Consider the following 19,665-nt stretch of genomic DNA (forward strand, 5'->3'; position numbering starts at 1 on the left):
CAAAAGTACAAAGTGCAGTGGGGATGTTACATGCCTCTTTGCCTTTTACTGAATCCACTGACTAAAATTTATTTTTAAAATGAGTCATATTTACAGACATTTTTCAGAAACTACCACTTTGATAAAAACGAGACTAGGCTTATAGCAGAGACACTAAGCCCTCATTTCCAGAGCATGTACCTGCTGCCCTATGCACAGCTGCCTCGTGCTGGCAGCTTCCCTGCAGAAGTTCTGCTGGGCACAAGTACCTGCCAAGGTAATTGGATGCATGCATGAAAATTAGGCTCAATGAGATTCAACATGAGTGACAAGACTTATGTCCCCAGTCATCATCCTCTGCTGGCCAGCCTCTAAATTCAAATTTCATTGTCTCTTTCTAACTTCATGGTCACAAACGTAGATATAATGCCTAAGAAATGGTTATTTGTCCCTCTGATTTGCTACACTAAACTTTAGTTCTGTACAAATTCAAACTATTTTGAGACCAGCTTCACTTGGTTTCCATCAGCATTAGCAGTAATTTGTACTAAGGAGATTCAGAAAGGAAGCCCAAAGAACACATGTGGTTTAATTGTGTGAATGTGTGGTGTTCCCAAGCATCCTATGTTTCAGGTAGCATCTGTTTGCATCCTTGAAAATGAAAAGGCTCATACAATTTCACTAATGTGGTGCTACAGCTGTGCCATTTTTTTCTCCTTTAAGCCCTGACAGGCATCTTTGTCTGTATGCAGGGGCCCTGTTTGAACTGTTGCCTGGTGTCCTTGCTTTGTATGCCTGCAGGAGAGGTGATTTTCTTATTTTGTTTTGTTTTGATTTTCAGATGATGTAGTAACTTCTTTGCTACTATTACTGCTGTCAGCAACAACTCTTCTGGTCCAGGCTGACATCATGTGATGGCCATAGATAAAGAATTCATCTTGAGAAAATAATGTGGGTTCATACTGAGTTCCAGGACTGGAGTGATGCCAAGCAACAGCACAAGCACAGGCTTCACCCTGGGATTCTGTCAAGTTGTAGCAGGCAGCCTGCTCTCCTCCAGCCCCAGCTTCCTTCTCAGTGAAAATATTTGGGGGTGTATTCTGAATATCAGGAGGTACAAACCAGTGCACATTAATACTGGTATTAAACATGACATACCACTGCTCATTTAGGACCTGACCTTGTGTGTTTTTTTACTTCCTACTAATTGCATGTTTTAAGTGTGCAGCATGTCTTCTGTGATACTGCCCTTCCCCTTTTGGATTGTAGGGATTAGAGGAACAAAGCAATAACATTTGCTGCTTTCCTAAAACTGAAAAGAGGTAAATTTCACTTGTTTCAAAAACTATAAACAACAAAGGAGAAACCCCTACAAGCTCAGCCTTCTTTCTGAAATTAACATCTTAGTTCATTTTGGTACCAGCTCATCAGTGGCTTGGGGCTGCAGACAGTTCCCTCACTGTGTGAGGTTTTCCCATTTTCATTTTTCTGCAGTAAATATAGGAAAGCAAATCTGTGAGTCACTGCAAAGCAGGCCTGATGACAGGCTGACTAATAGTGCTTTGACAACATCCAATAGATTTTACAGAGATTAAGGTCTTCTCAGAATTTTGTCAGCAGTAGTTTAGGAAATATGGAAGATGTGCAGAGTTAACAGTTCTGTGGGTGTTTGCTATTTGGCTATCTACATAAACAAACAGCTGCTGCAGCTGGAATAAAATCAGCAAAGTTGTTACTTACTTTGGCACATCTCTGCTCCAAGCACAGAAATGACTGCACTGGAGTGTACTGGTACCCCAAGCTATTCTTAAACTAACAAGCTTGGTGCTGGAGGAATGCAGCTACAGTGGCACTGACCTCATCATAGATTGATTTACCCATCATTTTGGCTCTAATATTAGTGCCAAAAGGATTAGATAAAGCCTTTCAAAGAGAAAATTCAGAGTTGCTCACACTACTGTGAGGAACTGTGGCAGGCTGCACAGATGAAGACAAGAATCTTAAATGTGCTGCAGTGGACAATGGGGAGGCAGGGAGACAGTAAACAGAATGGCTGCAATGAGGAAGAGTCTGTCCTCTGTGAATCCTTTATGTCGTTGCAAATGGAAATGTCACATGGAATAGAAGGACACTACTATTAATAAAGAATCACTGGGGTGATGTGCAGTAGAAGAAGAGGAGGGATTGTATCCAGACTTGTTTATCTGCAAAGGGATTTCTGTGCTGAAAGCACACTTACTGCTCCTGGAAGAATTTCTAGCTCCAGTGTCAAAGTTCAGAGACCTTTCCCACATCCCCAGTGCTAGCTGGCAGAATAACCCCTTTGTAATAGTTTCTTACTAATAGTGACTTTTTTGGGAATGTCACTCGTGCTCGTTAGGGGCTGGTCAGACAGGCAGGACAGACAATTGCCCAAGGCTGTCAAATATGCTCACTGTCTGCTAAGTTCTGGCTCAGAGGAAGGACATAGTTCCACTTACCTACTAACCTAACCCTAACCTTAGATTTGTCCTCACTAGTGTGTCAGTAAGATTAAAAAATGAAATAAACAAAAATGCAAAATACAAAATTAAAACATCCAGTAAATTTCAAACCTTCACCACAAACCATACTGTTTGCTGAGATTGCAATTTGTCAGAATAGGACTTGCTGAAAAAATCAGTTTTTTACAAAGAAAACCTGCCTTGTTGTTCAGAGTATTCAAGGGCCACTTCTGTGGCATGGATTTGGGCTAGGTCCTCAGGAAACTAAAGTGAGGACTAAAGAGCTGTATCTTAAGAAGCCTCCTAAAGTTATACCAGCCAAGCCCAAAGTGCAGAAAAGTAGAAAATAGATACAGCTATTAACTGGAGAAAAACACAGTCCCTATAGTGCACTGAAGAAAGAGTGAGGAATGTCACTGCCACAAAGCCTGCCAGACTCTAATGAAACAATCTGACTGACAGGGGAAGGATATGGGAGATGTTCAGCAGGAGCAGGCCTCGACCTTGGAACTGAGCCCAAATTTTGTAGTGGAGAGTAATAATGAGGAAGGCAAGATCAAAGGAGACAGCTCTAACAAAGAGGTGAAAGAGACAGGTAAAGACATGCCAGCACTTACCAAGTACTTGGCTTCTCAGTCCTTTGCTTTGGGTTTGACCTCATGTTGTCTTGACTCTCTCTCTCCTACCACCTCCATAAACCTGAGCCTGTCATCTGTAGTTGAGCTGGAGCAGCAGGCTCCATATACATGTACAATATGCCTGCTTGATACATTCACAGCCATTATGCATGGGTAATTTTTATTACCCAGGGGCATTTCTCTTTTACATATCCCTAGCTAGAATTTTACTGAAATAATTTTCTTTTTTATTGGCCTCTTACATTGTTAAGAGTGCCCATGATTTCCCCAAGGTTAGATGATGAATGACAGCACATCATACAAAGACAAAATACAGGCATTTGCCAACTATAAAACAGATTTTCTTCATTTGATATGCTTCCTTTTCTTGTGCGACAATGATAAGCAACCTTGATGGGATGAACAGTAGAAATAAAAGTTTAACAAGCTCTCTTCTGAATCCAGGATCACACAAAAAATAGATTCAGTAAAGATACTAGATATCTACTAACATGACGAACCTTCAGAAAATGGATTAACCATTTAAAAGACAATTTCAAATATAATCAGCTGGGTCCAATCCTGCAATTAGTTCTCCCTGGGCAGCCAGCTGGGTCCTTGAGAGGGTCCAGTGTTCAGCAAAATCAGTGGGAATGTAGAGAGACAACCTTCATGCTCTACAGCATCACATGTAGGCCCATCTCCTCAGCAGCTTGGATCTCTCCTTTCAGCTCTTTCTTTTCCCCAGATCTCTCCCTCAGGCCAAATAGCACAGTCACCCTTCTGGGCACCCACAAGCAGACAGTGTGCCTCTTTTCCTCCCGCCCTTCTCTGGTCTTGTGAGCATTTGATGGCAGCAATAGCTTCTGGCCAACCCCATGCAGAAAGCAGCTTTTGTACAGATAGTATCTTCTGCTCAAACAGGCATTCCCAGCTGCTCCTAGGGAACAGAACATGAATATCATTGTTTTTCTGGCTGAAGCTATATAATCTTATCCAAGCTTCAGTCTGATCAATGGGTCTTTCCTTAAAAAGCTAGGGAAGAAGTGTAGATAATTTTCTCTTGCTCTCTTCAGTCCTGGCTTTTTCCCAAGCAGGCATGCCATGGGTGGTAAGTTGCCACCTCGGATACTTCTAACTCCATTTTCTAAGATCTGATCCACAACATAAGGGAAGTCCACTGAAAGACTCCAGCTAAGGAGTCTTTCTAAGGACCCAAGAGTCTAAGAACCTTAAGTCCAGCTAGGGACCCAAGGGTTTGATTTACCCTTGTAGCCTTATTTCTTCTACTCCCTGAAAAAGAAGATATTCTATTGTTAAACAAGAATCAGCAGAAGACAAAAAACCCAGCAGAATAGAATTTCAAAGCATCAAATGTAACTGACAGGGTTTTAAAGAGGACTAAGCAGAAAGCATAAATAAAATGTAACAATAACAACCAAAAAATGTTAGAAACAAGTTACACACCTGAACTTTTGAACTCAATTTTTCTACTGTACTATCATATATAGAAGTGACATGACTGATGGACTTGAAAGCTACATTTCAAATTTTGCAGATGAGATTAAATTAGAGAAAACATTCAAGCCATTTCTAATACAATGGAGGTGTTAGATTGATTATACTCCTGGATTAACAGATGGTAATTGCAGACACACAAAGACTTTTAAGTCTTCAAGCAAAGAACTTGCAGAAGAAATAGCTATTATTTGGAAAGGCACTGGAGCAATCTACCTCATAAAACAGATAAAATTTACAGTGTAATATTGTTAAGGTTTTCAGCCAATGTACATATGAAATGAAAAATAGAGAATCAGATTGCTTAAGGAATAATGGAGAGATGAAAGGACCGGCAGCTTTATTGTGTGAGGCACTAGTCAGATGTCACAGAGCCCTCAGTCACTGAAATGAAAAAATATTTTCACTATACCAGTAGCAAACAGAGAAAGAATAATGTAATTAAGGGTGTACTCAGACATGCACTGTCAGACCTCTGCTATGGCTTAGAAGAGCCCACATAAATCAGGCTATTCCACACAGGGAGCTGAAGCTCAGGTGTGTGACTGCCTGGATACAGCAGCTCGGAGCACCCAGAGCCAGCACAACTCCCTCACCCAGGGGTGGTAACTTGGGTGCTTGTACCCATCTTGCAAATACAGGATTCATGACTATGGATCTTGAGGTATTCATGCTCTTCATGGAGGCCACATTTGGTATCAGGTTAGCACAAAATGTCTAGCAAAGTATACAAGTACTGTGTAGCTCTTTTGTTATTATTTGCACACGGGAAGCTCCAGCATTTCAGCATTAGGTGGCAAACTGAAAGAACACAAATGTAGTAGCTATTCCAATCTCATGATTGATCCAGTGTTGCTGTGCTTGAATAGGCTTTTTTATCCAACGTTCTGCCAATCCTTTATAAATTGCTGACAAAACTATGAAAACAAAGCCTAAGGTTTTAAAAATGCAGAGTTCTTCTTGAGTGATCATAATATTGATAAACAGATGGTCTGGGTGCTACAAGCACACAAGCCTCCCCATACCAAGTGCAAGAATTTCTGCTTCCACCTACACGTACATAACCATGGTTGACTCTCTCACCCATATTACTTTGGTTAAAACTGTTCATTTGGGGTTTTCTAAAGTCTTCATAAAAGCAATGTACATGCTGTGGAGAAGTGAAATATCAAAGTATTCGCACCAGGTAGTACCTTTGTCTACTCCTCAGACAATCAATATTGGTTCTTATATGATCTGGTGTTACTGTGACACCTGAAGGTGAAAGCTTAAAGAAAAGCAATGTCACATTGGTTCTAGGAGGCACAAGAAACAGATGCCACACACCAGTTTTGTTCTGGTGTGTGGCAGAACCTAAAAATAATATCCTTTTGTTCACATAAAGCAATTGTTAAGTAGTATTTAATCTTGATCTGCTTGTCACAAAAATGCTGTGTGATTTCCAAAACCCTCCCTACTCCTGGCATTTGTGAAACATGGAAAGTTTACTGGTATTCAACAGCTTCTACTTAAACTGGGAATCCTCTTGACAAACTGATAGCACAGCAGTGAAGGAGAACATACCAAGGGTATGTGTAGAAATAGGAGCAGCTTCTCTCCCACATGTAAGGTTTGGGAGTTTGAATACAAGTGTGGCATTTATTTGTTCACATGTGGATAAAGCTGAGAAAAAGCTAATTGGAAAATACCAGCTAAAAATAAGATGCTAATCTTACATGCCTCAGACAAACTTCTTGAATGTGGGAGATGTGAGTTCAAATCATTTTTGGGGTGAAGAAATCCCTTGCGCCCTGGCCAGCACTGCTTTGTAAGAAGAAAATTAAAGTGGACACTTTCCTGGGGATGACCTGTGGTAGCCAGGGAGACTTATGCAGACCCCACCTTCTACTCTGTGCCTTGCCTACCCCTGCCATAAGAAACCTTGTGTCAAGACAATCTGCCTGAAAATCCTGCCTAAATTCCCATCTCTCCCAAAATCACTCCAATCTGCTACAAATATTTTAGCATTGTCCCCACTGGAAGTGATTTCTTGTGCAGTTTTCAAAGCCCCAAGATGACCTATCAGTGGTAAGGACTCAGGCTGCAGACCTTTACTGGCAAACCTCCCACTGATGTAACTGTGTCAGGGCTGCCAGGTCACACTCTAACACTGAGGATTTCTTCACACTAGTTTATGGAGAGCTGGGCATGCCTGTACACACAGCATCATTTTATTTAATTCCAAGGTCCAGTAGCTGTAGCTCTGGGGGGCACTCGCCAGAAGAGAGAGCTCCGGATCATCCCTGCAAGGGGCAGAGAGCTGTCAGCCACTGCCTGGGTACACACAGCCCCACAGCAACCCCTGGGGATCTCCTAATCCAACTGCTGCTGGGCCCACCTGTCAGAACAATTGTCATGACACACCACTCAGAGCTACTAAAGGGGTAATCAAAAGACCTCCTGCTTCCAATGAACCATCTCAAGTCACTCAGGGGCCTCAAAACACTTTGGAGCCAGAGATAAAAAAAAAAATAAAGCTTGTTTTTACAAAACCCACAGATTTTTAATCCTAATTATCAACAAAGTCTCATAATATAAAAAAACAAAAAACCCACTAAAATCTTAGATGATTGAAATTTAGGCTTATTTTCAGTGTTGTTTTCCTGCCGAGATGCTGTTTAAATGTAAGTTTAATACAATTTTCCCCTATGAAATAAAACCTCCTCATCCTGCTTTATTGCTGGCGACGGTTCCTGCTTTGCAAGAAAAACCATGTTAATGGTAACAAATAACACTGAAATCTATGTTTTATTAAGGACAGACTCCTATTATAACCTGCACAGATTATTTTAAATCATGCTTTTTGAGTCTAAATTACAATTTTCATTTGAATAGTATTTTTGGATAGAAAAAGGGATTTGTTCACAATGTCTAGAATTCCTGTTGCTGTACTAAAAATGTAGCAGGATCTACAGAGACAGTATGCACTAAAGCTCTTATTCTGACCAGAGATCACATATGGCACAGTGCATTTACTTGTAGCTATCTTTATTTCCATCTGGATATGCTCTTTAGCAAAAGCATCTTTGTCCTTCTAACCACTGCAGTAGCATTGAAGAACTTTTAAAACAGGAGCAGACATGAAGCATTTAATTATTCTCACCTTGGCTTCATGTTCGCACATTTCTCTCTTGAGAAAACAAAAATTCTGCACAGGCAGTTGTTTGCAAACTAATGTTTTAGTTACATTTCTGAGTAAAAGTTAATTTGCTAGCACATTTACAGTAAATTTATAGTCAAACCTAAGTTTGGATGTCTCTGAACAAAGCAGCACACTTGAGACATCTCTATGTGAAACAATAGCAAATACTGGGTTATGTGCACTTATGCCATATTGGAGGGCAAGTTGTGATGGGGGGCTGCTCAGGAGGAAGCCATTTGAGATTACATTGTACTGAAAAGCTGCATAGATTTGACAGTGCAAAGCCAAGAGATGTTTACATTTTTACTTATTTATAAAATGCATTTAGATCACATCCAAAATACTGAGCATAGCTAAATGCTCACACAATTGACAGAATCAAGCTTCTGGTCTCCTGCTACAACTGCATGACTTGCCTGAAGGTGACCTGCCCACAGTCCAGCTCACTTTACTTCGGGAGAAGGACACAATAGTGGGCTCTACAACAAATCTGTGGTCCTTAGGGACAGAACACGTCGTGTTGTGCTGTACTGCTGCACAGGTACCAAAACAATGGAAAAGCACAAATAAGGGAGACAAAGGGAGCTGTGGGGTTTGAGGACAACTGCTTTGAAGTGAAACTGGGGTCATTGCAGGGGGGAGTGTAGGCAAACAAATCCTTCACTGGCTGCAGCAGGACAGCATTGGAGCTGATGACCAACCTGGAACATCTCCTGGGCTGAACATCTGCTTCCACCAATGGCACAAGAAGAATTCTGTATAAAAACATGCACAAGATGCTGAGGAGCAAGGCTGTAGGAAGCTGTTTTCTCTGTGTGCGGGTGATACAGCTTCACCATCCTGCTAAACAGCTTAGTGCATGCACAAAACTTAATTTGAACTTGGAAGTGCCAGAACACCATTTCTGATTTCAGAACTCTAATTTAAAAGCTTAGTTGAGAATTCTATCAGAATATGGAAATTGCATGTATAAGCTGAGTTTCTCTGCAGAGTGACTCGTACTCCAAAAGCCTCCTATTGACATGATTTATGTGCTGAATTTTCTCTTGAACTTGGAAAAACTAGAGCACCCAACCGCAAGTCACTGACTTCCATTCTGCTATACATACTATACTTATGTAGATTATCATGAAGAAAAATTAAACATTTCTACATACCAGAAAGATTGTATTAAGATCATGCAATGGGTATTTATCATCTTACTACTCTTTAATCCTTGGTAAATAACTGTGGTACAACCACCACAAAAAAAAAACAAACCAATCGCATAGCACGACATTATCACACTCCTACCAGTTATGGTACAGAAAGTGAATAATAACATGATAAAAATTTTCTCCGTGGAAGCTCTGAAGAGAGGCCAGAAGGAGGACAGAGGAGGTGGATGAAATACAGATCTGAAAGCACATCCCAGCCCACTGTCTCCCTGTGTGATTAGTGGCCAACCATGCCCCAGTGGGATTGCTTCACAGCTTTATACTGCACTATCAGGAAGAGAGCAAAGAACATTAGGAAAGGGCCACTTGGATTTGCATAGTAACAAATAATATACCTCAAAATGTTCATGAATTCAGGCTAAAATTCCACCTTAGATTATGATTGTGCAAATAAATAGTTCCTTCTGGGCTCTCATGGATTTAGGATACTTTCAAGTTGAGCTCTCAGAAAAATGAGATGCTCACTGTGGGCAGTGAGGGGGTGTTTCCAGCTCTGCTAGCTATATTCTTCAGGAGCTGATTCTCCTTCCTTCCACAACATCCCCCACCCTCATTCTCTTTCCTCCTTCATACATACACATTCCACAAGACAAACTTTCTTCATCCTCCCTCCATGATACCACTTTATTTTGCTACTTATGTGGAAAGATGGAGTCAGACGGAGAAAGAGGCCAAAAGTTTAGCTTCATTCCACAGCACAGAGATGGGGAAAATGATAAATATACGGCAAATCATGAAGTGTTATCCTGCAAACTGAAGAAGATGCAAAGCAGAGCCATCTGGCAGGCTCTCCCACCTCCCTCTGAATTGCTGTCACATTTCAAGATCAGCCTGTATTTTCCATCAAAAACTGGGAATCGGTAGGCCACAGGCTGGGAATTATCTTTAGAGTAGGTGGAATAGGGTGGGCAGGAAGCTTGAATCCTTACTGGATATTTTACTTTGTGTTGATTTACTTCCAATCTGGTGCTTCCACTTCTCCTAGGAGAGGCAGAGGAGCTGGCAGCCAGATGGGTCGGCAGTCAATTGAACCTTTGGCTACACTCATGAATCCTAGAGTAGTTGGGAGGCAGGACCAAACTCCAAAATTTCCTGAGAGTCCTTCATTTCTCCAAGGTCATAAAACCAATGCAATCAGTCTACTACAGGAGACTTCTCTGGGAAAAAAAAGCATCCTTTCCTCTACCCATTCCAAAGCTGCAGACATGCTGACATTTGACTCTATTTCTGTGTTTGAGTAAAAAAGCTTTTGGAGAGAGAGAGTGAAAGGAGCATAAGCACAAATTCAGCTCTTCTGATGACAAGAGAATTTTTCTCTGTGTAGGTATGTGATTGTTTAGGCTCTGTCTGAATGGAGTTCATGGATAAGCACAGGTACCCATGACAACGCAATGCACTGAGGCTGAGTGGGGATGGATGGGTCAGGACATTCACAACGAGGAGGATCTTCCAAATGAGGCATGACAGCAAATCACTTCCATCTGTGATGTAAAAGAAAACCTTGCCATTTCATTCTTTATACTTGATTGCCTCAAAGTACCTTCTCATTTATCCTACAAATAAATAATAATTTTACTTTGAGTGTGCTGTTCTAGCAGTAAAGTGGAAAACACTTGTTCCTTTAACAAGCAGGAAAAACATTGGCTATAGGAATATCAACAAGGCAACCTTTGTACAGTCCAGCAAGCCTTGGAAAAGAAAACAAAAAAGTGCACATAAAGGGGATCAAAGTCTACTCTTTTTTTCTGTTTTTATTCTGTTATCAATCCAAATTTCTTGAATCTTCAGGGGTAAAGTACTGGCTTAACTAGCAAAGCAAAACTACATTGTAATCACAGTCCTGACCCAATTATTTCACTCAGCTTGGCAATCATTCCCTTCCATAGGAGACAACTGCAATGTAAAGCAGTAGTCTGGGATGAAAAAATTGCACAAGGATTATGCTTTTTTTTTTTTTCCCCCCATATACACGCAACCACCAGAACTATGGTGATACATCCTTTGGACAGGTCCTTGTGAGAATACAGTACATGGAGGTGTGTGCTTCCATGCTTTTGCTTATGAGCCACAGAGGACTTAGTTTATATCTTAGTTCCTTGTATCTTCCATAGAAGAACCACTTTTTTCTTATCTTTTTTACACACAACAAATAATTCCTTGATCCAAGTACTATTCTTAATGGACATGCTGTCCTGTCAGAGACTGCATCACATCATAAAAAGTAAAGAGATAGAATGTGTCCTTTAAATGCTAGGAGAATACTGCCCTTACAAAGGTAGACAAAATGCCACGGAATGTAGAATACACTCACGTCTCTTTTACTGAGATCTTTTAATAGTTCTACTATTACCATTTATTTGATTGGGGCAGTATTTACTGCAACATATTCATGCTAATTTTCAGGAAACTGTTTCTGTCCAATTTGTAATGCAAGTTCTTTCTTTTTTAAGCCATTCATGCAGGCTTTTCATTCAAGTAGAAGAGAATCTATAATGGATTCAACATGTAATGCAAAGATTAGCTTTGAAAATATAGTTATTTCTGCTTAAGCCATCAATTTATATGTACATGAGTAGTTCTGAGAAAACCAAGTGAAATAAGAAGCTGCCTCTGAAGATGATGGGTGCTGAGTATTAGAGAAATTTTCCATTTGTTCAATCTTCCTACTTCTGTACTCAAATCTTCCTTCGCCAATCTGCTTATCCTCCCTTTCCATACCCTACAGCCTCTCTGACACTTCTGCTCCCCAAGACCCCCCCCTCCATCTCTTTCTTTTTGGTGATCTTATGTCCACTGTCAAGCTTGTCTAAGGTACAGGAGATAGAGAATATGGCCTTCAATATTTCTGCAGCATCAAAAGTAGTAATTAGCCAAAAAAAAAAATCCATTCTTCTTCTGCAAAGTTTCCATTAAAATTAATTAAAGATTCAATGAGTGATTTTTCCTGATTTGGCCTTAAATGATCTGTACATTAAAACAGAAAGGAAAGCAAGGAGAGGCTGTCAGTTAGCATTGCAGTGTTTGGGTACAAAATTAAGAATCAAAGTATTCTCTCAAATCAGAGGAGACATGAACTCTTAAGAATAGGGCAGGACCTACCAGAAAAATATGTAAATGGCTTCTGAAAAGCTATTTCTGTTAATAATGAGCCATCAGCCCATCTGGACAAGATTTTCAAGTTCTCAGGGACATTTACAGGCTAATAATTAAAAAATTTGGTACCAAGGAAATTAAGGAATAGAAATCTTCAAGGTATCAGCTACAGTAAATGGAAGCAAGTGGGGTATGTTGAATAGAATGGTTTTTCAGCAGTTTACCATGAAGGATCTGCCATGGGCATAACATGAAATTGAACACCAGGAAGAAACCCAACAATGACATAAATCTGTTTGGCTGTCTAGCAATACATAGTCAAAATGAGCAAACAAATTCATGAAGAATCTGAGTAACTTTGTCCCTTGGCCTACAGAATTTCAAGGCCAAGACAGCATGCACTAGTGAGCCAAGCTGACACTTATTTGGTATAGTTCTCTGACATACCACTACAGAGAATCAAAAAGTTGCTGGAATCACATTTGACAAATGATTCACTTGACAACTTTTTTGCTTAATTTGGAATAAGGCATACAATGATTCATCTTGCTTCTTCCCATCTTTATTTTCAGCTTATAAAGCTGCATAAATGCCTGGTAAATATATTCATTGAATGTTTTATTGGTTTGATTTTTCAAAAATGCTCACAGACATCCAATGTTTTTTCCTTTTCATTTCCTTGCTCATGTCACACCACTACACTGAGAGTTACAGATGGTCAGGGGCACAGGAATCAGAGCCTTGGGGATCCCTCAGCCTTCTTGGCTACATACAACTGCAGCAAGCACCTCTTCATTAGCAGCTAGAAGACTTACAACACACCAGTGGAAACCCTTATTCCATCCATCAGGACCATTCCCCTTTTACCCAAGGAATATCCAGAACATTGCAATAATCTTGCAAACAAGAGAAAGTGTATTTACATTCTGCCAGAGACCCAAGTATTCTACTGACTGAAACTTCAAAATGCTTAGCACATTTATTTTTAATGTTACTCTGTGTAAAATCAGGACCACTGAAATTCTTTCTGTAAAGATATTTCAGTAAAAGCCTTGCTGGTGAGATGGGAAAATGCCTGTTGTTTAATTCCCCACATATATGCTGTATTTTTCCTGCTGTTCTTGTTGTGTTCAGTTCCTTTGCTACTGGCTCATTAAAGCAGAGCATGATGCTACTGGTTATTTAAACATCTGGGGGAAAAAAGTAACCCCCCTACAAAACTAACTAACAGGATTGCTGTCAGCCCTGAGGAGCTGCAGCATTGCCTCTGTGTGTTGGTGACCTGAGCACACAGCAGACACAGCAAAGCACTAGAAACCTAAATACTACTGCAGAGTTGAGGATCAAACTCAGTTCAAGTGTAAGCAAGTGTAACTACATGCAAATCAGTAGCTGTACATATTTCCCAATATGGTTTTCTTCTGCCAAAAGCATGAACCAGCAGCACATCCCTGCAGCCAAGGCTGGATAGCCTTCCAGAAGGCCCAGCTAGCCAACAAGGAGGGGCTGAGCTGGCAAGCTCAGGAAGAAAAAAAACCTGCCATTTTACAAACATTATTGTTTATCAGTATTTTTGTCTGTTCACTAGGGGCTAGGAGGTCTGTATTGCTTGGGAAAGGCTCAAAATTATGAATTCCTACACAACTGAGATGTTTGCATTACATGCTTTCATGTCACCTTTCCTCTGCAAGGGAGCGAGGTGAGGACCACATCAGAGGATGGAACTTCAGTCATGGGCAAAGTCCCTGGAGACTCCCCTCTGAAGCCCTAGCACAGCAAGTACTACAAATGGAAGCTTGCTGGATGTGGAAAACCACAGAGCAGCAGAAAACCTACCAAAGCTCAGCTCAAAATTGGTGGAGATTGCACCATGCTCTTTTTTAAAGCCTTCTGTTCTGCTTGGCAGAGATTACAGTGACATTGGGTCAAATCCTGAAGGAGATGAAAGCTCAGACTGGCTGTTCTCACACATACACCCTACTTCAAATAGAGAAATCAGAGATGACAAACAAATGAAAAAACATACTCCAAATGCCAAAATTCATATACATACACCCCCCCACGCCCAACTACTGCTGAGCCAGAGACACAGATTAACTTGCCATGAACACAGAGAGCAACAGCATAACTAAAACAAGCAATCTGACTTTAGTGTTTGACATTACTTAATCATAATGAAGAATATTTGGCCTGTCTGCCATGTGTCCCCCCAGTCAGAAATTCTTCACACTTTTACAACAGGCCTACTCATCTTAAAGCAAATAATCTCTCAGTCTCATTGTAAACCACCAGTGACACTTTGTATTCTGATCACTCCATGCAAGACCACCTGGTATATAGTGTTTTAAATCCAAGCACTGTCATGGCTATACATTTTCACTAGCTTCATGGTACAACACAATAACTCTATTCAGTAAGAAGTAAATCTAATTTCCAATCCTCAACTGATGGGGTTTATATAGGTTGGTGGTTTCTTTTCTTTTTTTTTAGACTTTTATGCATCGTGAAACCACATCTGTCAAAACATGTTAACTAAACAATGGGATACTTAAACACTCGCTGCAATATCAAGAAGCTTTTTCTTTCTCCCATTTCACTGGCTGCAAACCTTTTTGATCTTAAATAGTGACAAAGGATCATTGAAAAAGTCCCCACTGTCTGGTAATGTGTAGAAAACACTATTTATCCTAGACAGTTTATCAATGTGTCATTTAGCTCAAAATAATAAAAAGGGATTAAACACACCAGTTCCAGAGGGACTTTCAGAAATCCTGACAACACACCTACTTGGTTCTTGGCTTGCCTGCCCCCACATCCCTGCAAAAAAGGATCCTACTGAGATTTTCTGCTGCCATACGCATGGAGCTGTGCAGTGCACCCATTTGCTTGCAGTGGATGAAATCCCTGATCCTGCTTCCCCTGAGAGTTTGGGTTGTGATCCTAGGTCAAAAGGGATCAAGGAGTACATGGCATTTCCACAGAAAGGGAAGAAAACTACAGGGCCGGCTCCAAGGACCACTAACATCACCTGGGGATGTAATAGGGACCTCAAGACCTTTGTGAACACTTTTGCTGTTCTTTAAGTTGAAGTCATTGATAAAAGTTGAAGGATAGATGTGAGCCCAGGTCTCCCTAAGCTGCCAGGTCTAAATGGTGTATTGATAAAACACTAATAGTTCCCTGTAATCCCATAGGCTCTCCATACACCAGACTTCTCTACCATTGCCCATCTCTCCTGGTTGCAGATAGCACAAACTCCCAGAGAGCTTTATTCTGTGTATTTATTACTGAAAGTTGTATAAAACTGAAGCCCATCTAGCTGTGTGAGCTAGTTAAGAGATCTCTTGAAGCTACTCTGAAATAGAGGTGCCAATTTTACCATCCTGAAAAAAGCCAGCAGGCACATGCAGCCAGGCTGCCTAAAGCACCCTATGCTTTCACCAGCCAGGAGAAGCTCTGCTGGGTGCCCCGGGTGCTGGGAACTGCTGCAGGCAGAGCTGGGATCCCCCAGGCAGGGTCTGTCACCACACATGGCCCCATTTATGCTCTCATGTCAGTGACTGCTTCATGGTCTGAAGCCAGAGGCTCCTATTCTAAGGGGCTGTATTTCTAAATGGACACATACATTTGTAAGAATGCTTTAAGCATACATCTTACAAATTTGATCTATTAAATCCTTTCCAATAGTATGAATTCTCATTAGCCATATAAATAAATTCCCCACTCCTTTTGTCATGAACATCATTATATCTTAATACCCAAAAGCAGAGAGTTCAATGCACTCATGATGCATCATGTCAAAAAGTACTAGTTTATACATTGTCTTTCAGTGCAATTTAATATCTCCAAATCCTCTTTTTTTTGAAACAGCAAATAGGAAGAAATTTTAATTCAAATTCTGATTTATAAATTAACTCCTGATAGTTTTCTTCAGAACAAGCTAGTCTTGACCTTCTAACCCTGTCTTCATACAGAAATTTATCTAATTATTAGCAATCCAATTCCCATTTTTCAAATCTATCAGGTGCAGAAAAATCTTAACATGGGCAAGTGATAAGCATGAGAGGAGTAATAAGAAAGAAAATGGGTAAGAGGGGTTATAAGTAAAGAAAGATACACAGAGATACAGGGAAAAGAGTGCAGGGTGAGAATAGCAGTGCTTTATTAGTTTTTTCCAGCTTGGGCAATTGAAAGGAGGCAGTGAAAGACAAATATAAAAAAATATATTAAAAAACAAAACCCAAGGTCTGGGATCCTGGGTGAAAGAGCTAGGAATTCTAAAGAAGAAAGAAAACAGTATTTGCAGATGAGATTATATTGTATCTTAGGGAAGATTCCTGTCCAGCTGGCTGCTGCTTAGTCCTACCTAGACTAAGGTTCTACCAAGCTCAGAGCTGCTCCAGGCAAGCACTCCCCGTGGAGACTGCCCTTGGCAAGGTTCAAACCACCTCCTCTCTGCAGCTTATACATCAATAATATATACCAGGTGGACTTTTTGATACATGTAAGAAAAGTAGTACAAATAAAAATACGAAAATCCCCCCATTTCTTTCCTGCTCTGTGCTTATAACCCCTCAAGGGCCAACAGATCATTGCAATCTTGGGATATAAAAGGATTGAGTCCTGTGGACATTTGCTGCGATGCTGAGGATGGCTCACATACCCTCCAAGCTGAAGCTCCTTCAGCATGGCCAGCCAGGGCAGCTGGGTCATTAGCACATGTGCCCTGTGGGGAATGCAATTTCCTCACACAGAAGGCGAGAGGGCTCTCACAGCAGATTTGCTGGAAGGAAGATGAATCGGACTGAATCGGGACACAGTGGCAAGAGGCCAAGGGATGAAACTAGAAGGGGGATGCCAGGAGCTGTGAGATTGTCTCCTTTAAATCCTCCACAAAGGCTCTCTCATGCACCGGCTGAGCCCACAAAAATAAAGACGTCAGAGAGATGTGGATGGCATGGTAAGAGAAGAGGTCAGGCCAGAACAAGGGGGAACAAAAGGCACTATTTTATCTGCAGCAAGAAAGCAGTGGGATGCGCCAGGTACCAAGTGACCTGACTGGAGAATACAATAAGCTTTGTGAAGTAAGGAGGGAGAATGTCTTCTTTTCAAAATCAAATTCAAGTAGAAGCAGCCTTAGCAAAAGCCACTTTATATAAATTAACACAGTTCCTCCATATATCACGACGACTGGGCAGGCCAGAGGACTTTCATTGTCTGCAATTTCCTCCCAGCTGCGGCTCTTTGGCTCCGTGAAAGACAGAAATGCAATAGAGTGGCTCAACATGAAGACAAGGGTTGTCTGTGATATTTACCAGTTGCCTTATGCCTCCTAAATGGCAAAATCAGGGGCAGACCATCCAATTTGTCTACACTAACCTAGCATTGACCTAGAACAAGGGATGGAAGCGACTTTTAAGACGGACTTGTTTCTGTGTGATTGCTGAGCAGCTCTGGGAGAGCAGAAGGGAAGTTGGCAGCAAACCCCTGGGCTGCCCCACCATGGGGTCTTCCCTCTGTGCTCTCTGTGACTGCCTGACCTGGCTTGGCAAAGGGCCTGACCCTCCCAGGGCAGGTATTAACAAATTTCTGTGCAGGCTGCAACAAGGCGGGTGAAATCACAAAACAAGGTATAACTAAGAAATTTGGTAAGTAATGGAAGCATCAGGAAAAAACCAGGAGTGTCATACTGCTGCTCAGCAGAGACGGATTCTGCTGATGTTGAGACTCTCTCTTAAACAATAATTTTCATCAAAAGGTCAACACCATGTGGATGGTTAACAATTAAGACCCATGAAGAAAGCATCTATCACCATCCATGTTAAGGGAAAAGAAAAAAAAACAAAACCAAAAACGCAGACTCAAGGGTACTTGAGTAACTCAGATCTTTCTGATTGCTTCAGCAAATTAGTTCCTGGAGTAAATAGCCTGTAGGTCATTATGCTGACCTGGTCAGGGACATCATTAGGAGTTCACCTCAAGAAGCCATAGAGGAGACACAGGAGAACTGGAAAATGACAGTGCCTGTGCTGAACGTGGGGGAGGATGGCATAGTGAAAAATGAAAGGGCAGTCAAGAATGCTGGGACAAATAAACAAGTGATTTGTAAAGCCATGGAGGACATGAAGGAGATTACCAGCACCACACATGAATCTGTCACATAAAAATAACATCAAAACAATAACATTTAATTTTGCAGCACAATAGCAGGCCTTGTGGTGAAAGGAAAAAGGGTAAATGTCATGCTGCACCTAGTAAGCCTGTGACAATGTTTCCCATGATATTTTTATATGCTTTGGATACACAATGTGGATGAAAATACTATAGGTAGATGCAAGAAAGACAGGGTGACTTAAGGCAGAGAGGAGTTATTGATTGTTTCTGTCAGAACAGAAGGATGCACAAAGCAAAGGTATTCCTAGGGGAATTGTCCTGAGCTATCTCTGTTCAATGCCACATTGCAGTGACCTGGAAGGTAGGATACAGAGTATTCTCAGTACATTTGCAAATAACCCTCAGCCAGAAGGGACTGCAAATGTGTGGGAGGACAGGATCAGAATTGCAAATTGTCCCGACAAGTTGGGGAACTAGCACAAACAATAGGGTGCATTTCAATTAGACCATGCAAAAATACTACACTGCAGAAATACAGGATGGTGGAAAATTGATTAGTTGGAAGTTCTTTAGAAAAGGATCTAGCAATTATAGCAAATTACACTGAGTGGGAATCAAAAATGCCACAGTTTTGGAAGAGACAATCATACATGCATAACTAAGGGAATAGTCTGCACGCTGTGCACAGCAGCAAGGCTTTTGTTGGAAAGTTTAGCCAGTGTGGGGCACTGCCCCACAGGAGAGATAGGGACTGCTTGGTAAGAATCTAAAGGAGAGCAATGGGAAACGTCAAAAGCAGGAAACAGGCCTAAATGGAAACAGTAAATGAGTATTTTTGTTTAGACCAATGTTCTGGAGCAGAGACACAAGGAATCAAATGCTTTCTTTGTCCTCAGATGACAGAATAGGAAGCAATGGGAGCCCAACATCCCCAGCCCTGCACAAAGAGAGAGGCAGCAGAGCTGGTTAATACAGACAGTGAGGAGGGGTTCTTGTCTTAAAAGAAATATTAATATTTTTTTAAAAAACCCCAAAACACTCAGATAATCTAAAACTAGTTCAGCAGGTGCTCACACAACTGCTTCAGACTTCAAATAATCAATCCTGTGATGAGAAAGGCATAGCCAAGATCAGCATAGGACAATCAGGAAGTGTTAACCACTGAATGGTTGAGTTCAAGGTGTGCCAATCAATCAAGGGGAAAATAATGAAAAACATTTCCTGCTTCAAGGAAAAAAAAAAAAGCCATTACTTGTATGTTCAGGTGATTGCAATATTATTAGAGAGGTCATCACATTGAATATTCATAGGTTGCCCTAGGCAAAGGCTTAAAGTGGTCAGAGAAGTCTCTGACTGCCCAGCAATATAATTTCATTTGTTCTTAATCAAATTTTAGGATCAGACAAGCTTGTGTAATTGCACTTAAAACGTTCCCTTGCTGGACATATATCCTGTTCAACTTC

This window comes from Calypte anna, chromosome 11 (genome assembly GCF_003957555.1).
Source record: "Calypte anna isolate BGI_N300 chromosome 11, bCalAnn1_v1.p, whole genome shotgun sequence".
NCBI classification, from domain to species: domain Eukaryota; kingdom Metazoa; phylum Chordata; class Aves; order Apodiformes; family Trochilidae; genus Calypte; species Calypte anna.